The following is a 13163-nucleotide window of genomic DNA, read 5'->3' as shown; positions in this document are numbered from 1 at the left end:
TAAGGCTGTTCAGAATGGGATCTCCAGCTCTAGCCACCAGCTTTCAGTGGCGGCTGAAAGCACATATGGTGGGGGCAGTTAGTTTAGAGATAGGCTTATGGGGAAGAACAGGAAGTGGATGTATTTATGGTGACTACAGCTCCTGGTGTTCAGCAATTTCTCCCATGAGCAGGGGGCCAGACTGTAGGACCCAGGAACAGGATGCTGCAAGACTCTGTTCAGAACCTTCTCCAACACAGCTTGACATTTGAGAAGTCAAGGGTGGGAGCTGATGAGACCCCTGGTCAAGGGAACGCTTACCAACTGGGGGAGCCACTCTCTCAGTCTCTGAGGAAGGATCTGGAATAGGACAGTGTAAAGCTGGAAATGACAAATGCTGAAGGGCAGGCTCAGAGCAAGGAAGGCTGGCTAGAGTCAGAGAACATTTTGGGATGGTCTCCCCATCTCAGCTCATCCCTTCCAGGAGAGGACCCCCATCAAAGGCAGTCGTGGTTGGACTTTCACCAGCCTAGGATAAATGAAAGGATGCTGAACACTTCCCCTGGAAAAGAGGTGGGGCATGTTGAAAAAAGGAGGTAAGAACTGAGTCAGAGAAACATTTCTGTAAGTCCTAGGAGGGCTGCTTTGAGTGACAAGTACAGTTGGTGCAACGGAGGAAAGGTTTATTTGCCTGCCTCTGTAGATCCGAGGATATCACACAGCAAACAGAAAAGAAATCTTTTTGCTCAACACATTGTCACATTAAAAATGTTTCCCCATTTTTTCTTGCATTTTGGGAATTTGGAATTTTTTGGCCAGAGTTGTGAGCGGCATGAATTAGGCAGGTTAGTGTCACCTGTCTCTAGGGGATAGCGATGACCCAAGGAGTCAGTTTCTCCCAAGGCATGTGCTTCTCCTTTGGGGCTGAACATAAACTCCCTTTAGGGCCCGGGGCTAAGGGTCTCTGCACCTCCTGGCTGTTCCCATCACACATTGGCGTGCACTTGCGCGCGTGCACACACACACACACGCACACACACACGATGAACATGTTTTTGTTTTTGTTATTCCTTCCTTGGGCATGTACTCACACATTCCCCAAAGATTTCTTTGTGTAGTGGGCTGAGAGGGAGAGAGCCAAAAAGCAGGAGATTAGGTGGGGCCAGAGGAGGGAGATCTGTGGTCAAGGTCTCGGCTCCAGGGAGTTGGACGTGGAGGGGAGTGGGAACATAGCTCATCCGGAATGCGTTCTCCCATTAGGTTCAGCAGTAATGTCGTCTCTCAGAGCGCATCACCTCCTGCCCTTCAGTTCTCTGGCTGGTAACCTCCTTCAGATAAAGCACAGCCTGGGTATTGTGAGACCCTTGAGAGAAAGGAGTAAAAGAGAAGGCAATCTCCGTCTACAGGTCATCTTCTCTAGGTGCACTGAAAGAAGCATGTTGACAGCTTAGCAAAAACGGGGACACCAAGGGCCTCCTCTGACCCCAAAGCATTGCTCAAAGAGCCACCACTGCTTCCTAGCTGTGGTGGCCTGAGCGGTTCTGCACAGCATGGGCAGGGCAGGCGAAGTTAGAAAGCAGAGAGGAGCCTCCTTGATGTGTCTCGTCTTCCGTCTCCAGATCACTTTCACATCTCCCAGAGCCATATTGGTTGCAAGGGACAGAAGGCCAGGAGAGTTCTCAGGAATGAAAAGGGAAACATGCTAGGGATATTTCCATGGGAGTGGGCAGAGGGTGGGTCTTGTGAAATCCAAGTCCAGAGGTGCACCTCTGGGATTACAGGTGGCCGCCACCAAACCCAGCTCATTTTTGTATTTTTAGTAGAGACGGGGTTTCACCATGTTGACCAGGCTGGTCTCAAACTCCTGACCTCAAGTGATACACCTGCTTTGGCCTCCCAAAGTGCTGGGATTACAGGCTTGAGCCACTGTACCCGGCCTTGATTCCTTCTTAATCTCACCTCATGTAATGTAGCCTCTGCTCCTATCAGTTTACTGATCAGATTCTGGAGGGAACAAGGGCTAGAGTCAGAGCAGAAGGAACGATGCCAGGCAATGGCCAGTCCAAAATTTAGCTCATGATCAAAGACCTAGAAGGATGTGGAAAATATGAGAAAGCTAAGTCTCTTGGGTTTCTCTGCCCATGTGAAAATGATTCCTGTCAAATAGCTACCCATTTGACAGTGATCAAATGGAGGAATCAGTGTGGTCTCAATTCCAAATCCCCTGGGAAACAAGCCCATTACTGTCCATTCCTGATCAAATCAATAGTGCCCAAGACAAGAGGGTCAGATGTATGAACGCAGCTGCTGCCACTCTAAATGGGCAGACAGAAGATGGGGAGGGGGAGTGACTGGAGAACTGGGGTGCCTCCTCACCCCCATGTATTAGTCCATTTTGTGCTGCTATAAAGGAATACCTGAGATTGGGTAGTTGATTAAAAAAGAGGTTTATTAGGCTCATGGTTCTGCAGACTGGACAAGAAGCATGGCCTAATCTGCTTCTGTTGAGGGCCTGAGGAAGGTTCCAATCATAGTGGAAGGCAAAGCGGGAGCAGGAATGTCACATGGAGAGAGAGGGAACAAGAGAGGGGCGGGCTTTTTTAAATACCCAGCTCTTGCATGAACTAATAGAGTGAGAACTCACTCATTATCACAGGGAGGGTGCCGAGGCATTCATGAGGCATTCGCCTGCACGACCCAAACCCGTCCCACTAGGCCCGGTCTCCAACACTGGGGATCACATTCCAACATGAGATTTGGAGGGGACAAATATCCAAACTATATCATACCAGTTCCTCAAGCTATTAGATGTATTTCTTATTCTTGGAGTTAATTGATGCTCCATGAAGTGCTGGGAAGGTATTTGCTATTAAGGCTTTAAGTTGGAACTTTTCAAGAAGGTGATCCCTACAAGACCCAAAATGATGAACTGTGACTTGTGGAACAAAATAATAGGTTAGGCCAGGCGCAGTGGCCCACTTCTGTAATCCCAGCACTTTGGGAGGCCAAGGTGGGTGGATCATGAGGTCAAGAGATTGAGAGCCTCCTGGCCAACATGGTGAAGCTCTATCTCTACTAAAAATACAAAAATTAGCTGGGCGTGGTGGTGTGTGCCTATAGTCCCAGCTACTTGGGAGGCTAAGGCGGGAGAATCACTTGAACCTGGGAGGCAGACATTGCAGTGAGCTGAGATCGTGCCACTGCACTCCAGCCTGGCGACAGACAGAGAGAGACGTTGTCTCAAAAAAAAAAGGCAATAGGTTAGACAAAACCGACTGGCGACTGCAGAGGTAGGACACCACCCTTCCCACAGCCAGCCTTCCTTGCAGTCCATTGTCCCCTCATTTGTCAGCCTACATCACTGCAGAAGATCCTAGATTGTCCACTCATGTCTTTGCTAAGGTGTCAACATGCTTCTGTCAATGCATCTGGAGGAGGTGACCTGTAGATGGTGACCTCCTTCTCTTCTCCTTCCTCTCAAACGTCTCACAAGGGAGTGAAGCAAGGAAGCCCTGACCTTTTTTCTAGCCTGTCAAGGTGACTCCTTGGCAGGGAGGTCTGAAAGGACACTCTAGCAGGAGGAAGCAGTGGGTACCTCCCTCAAGTCGCTGTATGGTCTTGAGCTCATCTTTGGCTTATAATGGAAGAGTTGGGTGTGATCAATGGTGTTTAATTTTTTTTTGTTTTGTTTATAGTAACTTTTCTAAAATAAGTCATGTGGGGAATGCTAATACTCAGAAAGAGGACCCATTTTCGTTGGAGCAAGGTGTGTGTGTACGTACTGGGGATAATGGGGTGTCTCCCAAGACCCTTAAGAGGAGCAGTGAAATCCTTCACTTCTTTACTTTTTGTCCAGACTTTGAGATCTGGAGCTCTTTGGACCAGGTCTAGAGCTGACTCATCCATGATGTCACCTAGAAGACAGACTCCAGGAACTAGAGTGATGCCCAGGTAGCTTCCACAAATGACAGCTACGTAAACAACCCCACCACTATGGTGCGGCTCCAGCCCAATCCAAAGGAAGCTTTTTTATTCATATGGGGAGAAATGGATGTGCACTATTGATATATGATCTAAAAATATCTCATGTTCCAAACAAAGTGTTTTTTCGTATTTTGAAACGAAAACGTGTAGACAAAGCAAGGATTTAGAATGCATGACTCATTAAATTGCTGACTCTGAAAGCAATGGAAATTCAAAGGGAACTTTTCTCTCTAGTTCTCCCTCCCACCCCTGCTCTGAATAGCTTATAAAAAAGTCTACACATAAACAAGACCTGTAAACTTCCTTGTGACAGAAGGTCACGCACAGTGAGAGGCTGAAGGAACTCAGCCTTTGTTGCCTGGATGCTGAGCTGCTCTTCCTTGCTAGATTGGAATCATCAGCTGGACTCCTCCTTGCTTGCCATCTTTACTTCTCCTCTTCTTGCGTCTCTTCCCTGTCCCTAACAGGTGTCCGAGGACTTCCATCATGGCCCTTCTCTGGCCAGTGGTCCTTCTTCCCCACAATGCTTGGCTCTTCTGGACTTCAGTGATGCTGAACTCATCGGCCCTAAAAGGATGCATCATCCAGGAGCTGTGTCTTAGGGGAAAGTATACCTCACGTGGCACGCTAGCAGGATGCAGCAGCTTCATCAAGCTCATCCTTGGCTTATAATGGAAGGGTTAGGCATGATCAATGGTGTTTAATGTTTTTTTGTTTTGCTCATAAAAGCTTTTCTAAAATAAGTCTTATGGGGAATGCCAATACTCGGAAAGAGGATCCACTTTGGTTGGAGCAAGGTATGTGTGTGTGTATGTATTTGGGAGAGTGGGTGCCCTCCAAGACCCCCCAAGAGGAGCAGTGAGATTCTTCACTTGAAGAGGCTACTGGTAGACTTCCATATGCTTGTTCCTAACCATTGTGTAAAAATCTCTGCTTCACTGAGGAGCACATTCCCTGCCTCCCTCTCCCTCGTTGCTATCACCTGCTTTTCTTCTAGTCACCCGTTCACTCCTGGAATTCCCTAGCAGCTTGTTCATTCTTATATCTACTGCAAGTTGTGATCATACCGGGGAGAAGAATGAGCATGGGGATGACCAGACAACATTCTCACCTCTTGTTGCCTCAACTTCAACTCTTGTGACCTTCTTTCCTGTTGACTTTCACTCTGATGGCCTCAACCTTGATCTCGTCATTCTCTAGAATGTGGACCCTCTGGGTGGGTGCTCACACTGCAACCTGCCTCTCTGTGGCATCCTCCTTGACAGCTGTTTTCCCTTGTTATGTCTGCTTCAGTATGTGGAGTGCTCCAGGGGAAAATCCTACATGGGTTGAGTATGATGGCTTAGGCTTGTAATCCCAGCACTTTGGACGGCTGAGGCAGGAGGATTGCTTGAGCCTTGGAGCTCAAGACCAGCCTGGGCAACACAGTGAGAACCCCATCTCTGCAAAACAAAAAAAAATTAACCAGGCACAGTGGTGCATGCCTGTAGTCCTGGCCACTTGGGAGGCTAAGGGGGGAGGATTGTTTGAGCCCAAGAGTTGGAGGCTGCAGTGAACTATAATTATGCCACTGCACTCCAGCCTGGGCAACACAGAAAGACCCTGTCTTACTACTCCTACTACTACTGCTACTACTACTACTACTAAAAGATTCTACAAGGATATGGGACACAGATAAATGATCCTATATACTTCTAGCCTTCAACCTCAACGAGGTCCTCAGTGTGAATCATGGTTCTAGTGATCAGGTCTCCATGACTATTTCAACCCCGACTCACTTGTCTTAAGAATGGTGTCACCTCCTCACTCACAATTGCAACAAAGACTCCAGGCAGAAACGTCTTCAACTCCCTGTCCACCCACCTGTCACCTTTTCTAGATTCAGCTCTGTCTTTGCTACTCCCTGCCCATTACGGTCCTTTCTCAAGTCCAAGGACCACCTGCCACATGTGCTGGAATATCTCTTCCCTGTCGCACTGTATTCAGGGACCTTATTCCATCAGTTATACCTCCTCCATCCTATTCACCAATGTCTTCTTTCTTCCCCCAAGAAAAATTATATACATTGCTCTATTTCTCCACTTTTCATTTCCTCCTTTTGTTTTTGAGACAAAGTCTCCCTCTATCACTCAAGCTGGAGTGCAGTGGCATGATCTTGGCTCACGCAACCTCTGTCTTCCAGATCCAAGCGATTCTTCTGCCTCAGCATCCTGAGTAGCTGGGATTACAGGTGCGTGCTACCAAACCCAGCTAATGTTTGTTTTTTTAAGAGAGACAGGGTTTCACCATGTTGACCAGGCTGGTCTCGAACTCCTGACCTCAAGTGATCTGCCCACCTCGGGCTCCCAAGTCCTAGGATTACAGGCTTAAGTCACCATGCCCGGCCTTGATTCCTTCTTAATCTTGCCTCATGTAATGTGGCCTCTGCTCCCATCAGCTTACTGATCAGATTCTAGAGGGAACAAGAGCTAGTGTCAGAGCAGAAGGAGCAATGCCAAGCAATGGCCAGTTCAAAATTTAGCTCAACATCAAAATGTATCTGGTGAGTTAAAAAAATGTATATATATACACTTGGGAAAGGACTGTCCTTTCAATATATATACATTTGGAGGCCCTACCTCCTAAATCAGAAACTTTGCAGGAAGCACCTGGAATTCTGATCGCTGGGCTCCTTCCCTGACATCCCTGCCAGGGTCTCGGAAGTCCCCAGGGCGAGGATTTTTGTCACTCTGCTGTCAGCTCAAGCATGCTTTGCTCACTCTTGTTCCATTGACCAAATCTTTTCCTTCTCAGTTTCCGCCATCCAATGGGAGTTTGAAATGGTCTTACCTAAGAAACTTTTCATCACTCTTTCGCCCTCCTTGAGATTCTCGGACCCCACCTCTTCACAATCCGACTTTCACCTGGGATCCATTGACTTCTTTTGTGATTCTTCTAATGCAGCATGTTGCAGATGAATGATTCTCAGAACATCAATGTAAATAAATATTCCTCTGAAGGTGCTTCATGGTCAGTAAAATTCGGATGATGCTCCATACTATATCTGCCTCTTGGAGCATATCAATGCAAATTAAAATCTTAGTGATGCCCTACAGTCAAGAAAATGGTTTATCTTTGTTTATCTCAGTTTTTCCAAATACAATTTGAGCCTGGAATCCTGGGTGTGAGTGAGTGTGTGTGTGTGTGTGTGTATGTGTGTGTGTATGTGTTTGTTAAAGCCTGGAAGCCATCTATTAAGTGTTTATTTTCTCTCCTGGAGACATGCCTAGTTCTTAGATCAATGCAAATAATAGATAACTGACATATCCTGGTGCTCATGAATACTCACACCCTCATTAATTCAAGTGCCATTGGTGTGCCAGGCGCTGTGCTGCGTGTTGGGGGTAAAAAGATGAATAGTCCCTTTCCTCTTGCAGTTTACAGGTTTATGGGGGAGATGCGTTACTACTCACCATAGAGTTTATGTGTTAAGATACATGCAAGCCCAGGGTGTGCCTAGGGGCACATCAAGTGACACACACACGCACAAGCCCAGGTGTGCAGTTCCCATGTATACCATTCATTACTTATAAGACAAGAATAGAATGTAGGCTGGACACTGTGGCTCACGCCTGTAATCCCAGCACTTTGGGAGACTGAGGTGGGAGGATCGCTTGAGTCCAGGAGTTTGAGATCAGCCTGGGCAATCTAGTGAGACTCCATCTCTACAAAAAATAAAATAAAGTAAAAGAATCGGGCATGGTGGTACCCTTGTAGTCTCAGCTACTCAGGAGGCTGAGGTGGGAGGATTGCTTGATCCTGGGAATTTAAGGCTGCAGTGAGCTATGATTGTACCATGCAGTTCAGCCTGGGCAACATGGTGAGACACTGTCTCAAAAAATAAAGTCAATGGTATGCAATTTTTTTTTCACTCAACAGTTTATTACCAGCATCCTTTTCTATTGTACTGCAATGTACTGGACCAGTCCTAGAATGATGTCTGTTCAGGTCATGCTGTGTTTTTGTTCTCATAGGCAATGCTTCAAAGAGCATCTGTGTATGAGCAACATTTATCCGTATGAACTTGTGCAAGCATAACTAAAGATATATTTTCTAGAAGTGAAACATCTGGGTCAAAATGTGTACATTTTTTTCTTCTGCTAGGTTTTGCCAAATTGCTCTCCAGACCTTGGTACCAATTCACCTAAGGGAAGGGCTTTTGAGAATGAGGACACCAGAGTGGAGGGGAAGGAGGTGACAGAAAGGAAGTGCTTGAGGGTGATCATTAATGGAGTCATGTCCCTGAGGAAGTGAGAGGGTGCAGGATCAAGAGAAATGTCGTCATGATGAAAAAAATTCTATATGCCCAAAGTGTAAATTCTGCACGCCACCATACATATCACTAATGATCTTAGCTAAGAAATTTTGATCACTTTTTCACCTTCCTGGAGATTTGCTGACCTAATGTCTTGGAAATCTTCCATTCACTCAGGATCCGTTTAATTCCTATGTGATTTTTTTAACAAAACATGGCACAACTTGATGATTAGCATCAATGCTGATAAATATTTTAAGAGTGCTCCGAGGCCAGGCACGGTGGCCCACGCCTGTAATCCTAGCTACTCAGGAGGCTGAGGCAGAAGGATCCCTTGAGCCCGAGAGGTGGAGATTGCAGTGAGCTGAGTTTGTGCCACTGCACTGCAGCCTGGGTGACAGAGCGAGGCTCTGTCTCAAAATAGAAAAAAAAAAAAAAAAAAAAAACCTCTATGGTCAATATACTAAATGGCCAATCCCTAGGCACCTGACTCCTTCCAAAGGGCTTTGGCACATCAGAATTCTGTCTACCTAGTCTTTTGGCATTTGCCTGGGGGGACCCAGCTGTGGGCCAGAGTACCTCTGACATCTGATGATAAACAGAGTACATGTTCATGCAATGTCCTTCTTACCTCATCACAAGTAATTTAAGACACTGTACTGTTAAAAACATACTTCATATGTTATGGTGTAGAATGTTAGTTTTTAAGACAAAAATATTGGACTTTAAAGATGGTTCTTGCTTGTGTCTGGGCTGTTTTGGGCTATGACCCTGTAATTCTCCTTCATTAGAAGCCCTTTCATGGAAAAATTTGGAATCACTGAGAGAGACTGAATTCACCTAACACACTCCTGGTGTTTGTACTAATTTTTTTTAAGAGACGGGTCTTGCTGTATTGCCCAGGCTGGAGTGTAGTGGTGAGATCATAGCTTGTTGCAGCCTTGAACTCCTGGATTCAAACAATTCTTCCATCTCAGCCTCCCAAGTAGCTGGGACAGCAGGTACATGCCAACATGCCTGGCTAATTAAATTTTTTTTAAGAGACAGGGTCTTGCTATGTTGCCCAGGCTGGTCTTGAACTCTCCTGACCTCAAGCGATCCTCCCACCTGAGCTTCCCAAACTGCTGGGATTACAGGCATGTGCTACTACAATTGGCCTGTGCCAAATTTTAATTTAAGGATTTTGCTCCTATTGAGAAAGTGGGGTAGGGAAGAAGATTAGTCAATAGAGTTCATGCCCTAAATAGTCTTACTGTTAGCAGAAGACAGTATGAAACAGTACTACTCTGGGTACAAGTCATTTCTACTCATCACAGTGCAAAGGACACTGGAGAGACACAAGTTGGCCCTCAGTCCTGTTTTGCTACGTGCCCCTTCCCCAGTCTCTCCCATTAGAGCATCGTTCAGCTCTCCATCCATGAACCATGTGGCCGTCACAGGAGCCTCTTCTTCCTGAACTTCTCGTCTCCTCTTAGTCTGGTTACTATTGCTTCATAATAAACCGCCCCAAACTCAGGGGTATAAACCAACAACCATCCTGCGCTTGTGGAAACTTGGGGTCAGGAATTCAGTAGAGACAGCTTTCCTCTGCTCCGGGATGTCTGATGCCTCTGTTGGAAAAACACAGATGGCTGGGGGCTGACATTATTTGGTCACTTCCGTGTCAGGTGCCTAGGATGGGATGGCTGAAGGACTAGCTCAGCTGGGAGCATCTACATATGGCTTTGCCATGTGGCTTGCGTTCTGACAGCTTGGTATCTGGGTTGTAAGAAGAGCATCCTAAAAGGGAGCATCTCAGTGAGCCTTCCAAGAGAAACAGATGGAACCTGGTTGGCCTTTTAGGACTTAACCTTGCGAGCAGTGCTTCTGCCATACTCTAGGGGTCAAAGCAGTGCAAATCCTCCTAGATTCAGGGAGTGGAGGCGTAGACACCACATCTTAACAGAAGGAGGCTGAATGAATTTGGGGACTGCATTAGTCTGCTTTCACGCTGCTGATAAAAGACATATCTGAGACTGAGTAATTTATACAGCAAAAGAGGTTTCATGGACTCACGGTTCCATGTGGCTCGGGGGGCAGCTCACAATCATGGCAGAAGGTGAAAGGCATGCCTTACGTGGTGGCAGGCAAAAAACAAAAAAAAACAAAAAAAAACCCAAAAAATGAAAAAAAAAACTTGTGCAGGGGAACTCCCATTTATAAAACCATCAGATCTCATGAGACTTACTCACTCCCACGAGAACAATATGAGGGAAATCCCCTCCGTGGTTCAGTGATCTCCCGCTGGGTCTCTCCTGCAGCATGTGGGAATTACGGGAGCTACCATTCAAGATGAGATTTGGGTGGGGACACAGCCAAGCTATATCAGGGGCCATGTTTTAAAACTACTACACTTCTTCATCATGCTGGATCCTTTTGCTACCTGCTCCTAGCAGTGCACCTCTTTGGGATCTTCTGGTTTCTTGCTGGATGAAATGGAAAAGTAGGATTCTAGGGGAAGTCAACATAAGATGCCTTCCAGCGATCTGAGGATCCTGTGGATACCTCTGCTCATTATTAGGTTTGAAGAGAGTTTATCTTTTAACATTTTCCTAACCTATCTGGGCTTGGTATCATCTTAGCCCTCTGCAGCGTCACTTTGGGTCTACATCTGGGACTCTGAATCTATCATCTTCTTTCAATATGCGGCTGCTACCAAGTCACCAGCCTCTGGGGTTGGGAGGTGGGTAGGGAGGGTGGAATTTGTTTTACTCCATCCTCTCTCAATTCTCCACAACCCCGTTAACACACAGCAGATGTATATAAATCAGATTTTACCGAAGGCTTGGGAGTGACTGGAGAATTTCAATGTCAGGAAAAATTACAATGTACAAAGAAATCTTAAGAGTCAGAAAAAATATATTTTAAGGGTACTTTTGATGCATGGATCTCTTTGGCAGTCTGTTGAGGCCTGTGAATTATGTTTCTAAATGCATAAAATAGAATACTTGAGGTAACAACAAAGGAAATATATTATACATAAGTATGGTATCAAAAATATTAAGCAGAACAAATGTGTTGATATAATAACACGTGCTTCTTTGTTGATGCATTAAATAATAAGGGCTATTGGTGGATAAAATAATCATGATTTTGAAGTGCTGTTATGGTCAGCATAAACAACATTTCAAAGTAATTGGGACAATGGGAGCATGATAGGAAAATATTAGTGGCACAATCACAGGCATTGCTAACTCTGCGGTGCCTTGTGGCTTGCATTCCTAATTGAAGAAAATGCTGGATTTCATTTATAGGATAATGGAAATAAAGGTATATTCTTTCCCATCCAAATTTGTGGACCTCTTGAATTCTATTCTTGGGCACCCTGGCAGGTGAGTTTCTCAGCCATGTTTCACTGCCTCAGGGCAGCCAATCTCTCTTCTTTTTATCCCCCCTTTTTTTTTTTGAAACGGAGTCTCACACTGTTGCCTGGGCTGGAGTGCAGTGGCGTGATCTCAGCTCACTGCAACCTCTGCCTCCCAGGTTCAAGAGATTCTCCTGCCTCAGCCTCCTGAGTAGCTGGGATTACAGGTGCCTGCCACCACGCCCAACTAGTTTTTTTGTATTTTTGGTAGAGATGGGGTTTCACGATGTTGGCCAGGATGGTCTTGAACTCCTGACCTCATGATTCATCCGCCTTGGCCTTCTAAAGTGCTGGGATTACAGGGATGAGCCACCGTGCCCAGTCCCAGTCCCTCGTATTTCTTAGAGCCAGTGTTTCTTTTTTCGGGTCTTCCCAGGGCAAAGTTCCCACCCCTCCTTAGCCAACCTGGTCTCCCACCCAGCCAGCCCATAGAACTCATCATACTACCCCAGCAGTAGGCCATGGGAATAATATTTTGGCAAATATCAAACTAGTGCTTGTTAATTCTCCCTTTTCTTTTCTTTCTTTCTTCTTCTTCTTTTTTTTAAATGGGATTTTGCTCTTGTTGCCCAGGCTGGAGTGTAATGGCTGCAATGGCGTGATCTTGGCTCACTGCAACCTCTGCCTCCCGGGTTCAAGGGATTCTCCTGCCTCAGCCTCCCGAGTAGCTGGGAGTACCAGCATGCACCACCATGCTCAGCTAATTTTGTATTTTTAGTAGAGACAGGGTTTCACCATGTTGGCCAGGCTGGTTTTGAACTGCTAACCTCAGGGGATCCCCCCGTCTCAGCCTCCCAAAGTGCTGGGATTACAGGCGTGAGCCACCAAGCCTGGCCCATTGGTATTTGATTGCAACTGAGCTTAAGTCAAGAGACTTTTTTTTTTTTTTTTTTTGAGACGGAGTCTCGCTCTGTCGCCCAGGCTGGAGTGCAGTGGCCGGATCTCAGCTCACTGCAAGCTCCGCCTCCCGGGTTTACGCCATTCTCCCGCCTCAGCCTCCCGAGTAGCTGGGACTACAGGCAAGAGACTTTTTACCCCAGGGCAAGACAACAGTCATTTGGCTTCTGAAGGAGACATTACACTTTAAAACCATGCTTCGTGGGCAGCGAAAGCTTGCAAAATTGAAGTCTAACAGGGAAGACTCAGATTTTTGAATTCTTTTCCTAGTGTAAAGAAGATGCCTCGGACACTTTTAAGGCTTAATTTTGAGGATGGAGCCAGAAGGAAGGAGGCTATGAAACAGAAGTAAAGGAATCTTCTATTTTCTGATCAAAAGTTGGAGAAGAGAAGGGCAAAAGGGGAAAGAGACAGGAGACTAGGATTCCTGCATCCTTCTCTCTCGGATTGGTCCCCAGGGGGTGTTTGATGTGAATACCAGGGACAGGGGCTCCTGCCTTGCCCTTCCCTGGAAACCTTGGGAGCCCACTGGACAGAGCACCTGCTCAAAATGCTACTTGCAAGTCTAGTTAAATGAGTAGAGAGCGCAACAAGGTAGCTTTCCTG

At 46.3% G+C, this 13163-nt stretch overlaps 1 protein-coding gene across 2 annotated transcripts in view; it reads left to right on the top strand.

Moving 5' to 3' along the window:
- Positions 1-13163, top strand: part of CALN1 (calneuron 1) — a 674755-nt gene that overhangs the window by 46106 nt on the left and 615486 nt on the right. The window lies entirely within an intron of this gene.

The sequence above is a fragment of the Trachypithecus francoisi genome, unplaced genomic scaffold (assembly GCF_009764315.1).
Source record: "Trachypithecus francoisi isolate TF-2019V2 unplaced genomic scaffold, Tfra_2.0 Lachesis_group4, whole genome shotgun sequence".
NCBI classification, from domain to species: Eukaryota; Metazoa; Chordata; class Mammalia; order Primates; family Cercopithecidae; genus Trachypithecus; species Trachypithecus francoisi.
Note: the sequence above shows the minus strand (reverse complement) of the source record. Positions and strands in the feature narration are given on the sequence as shown.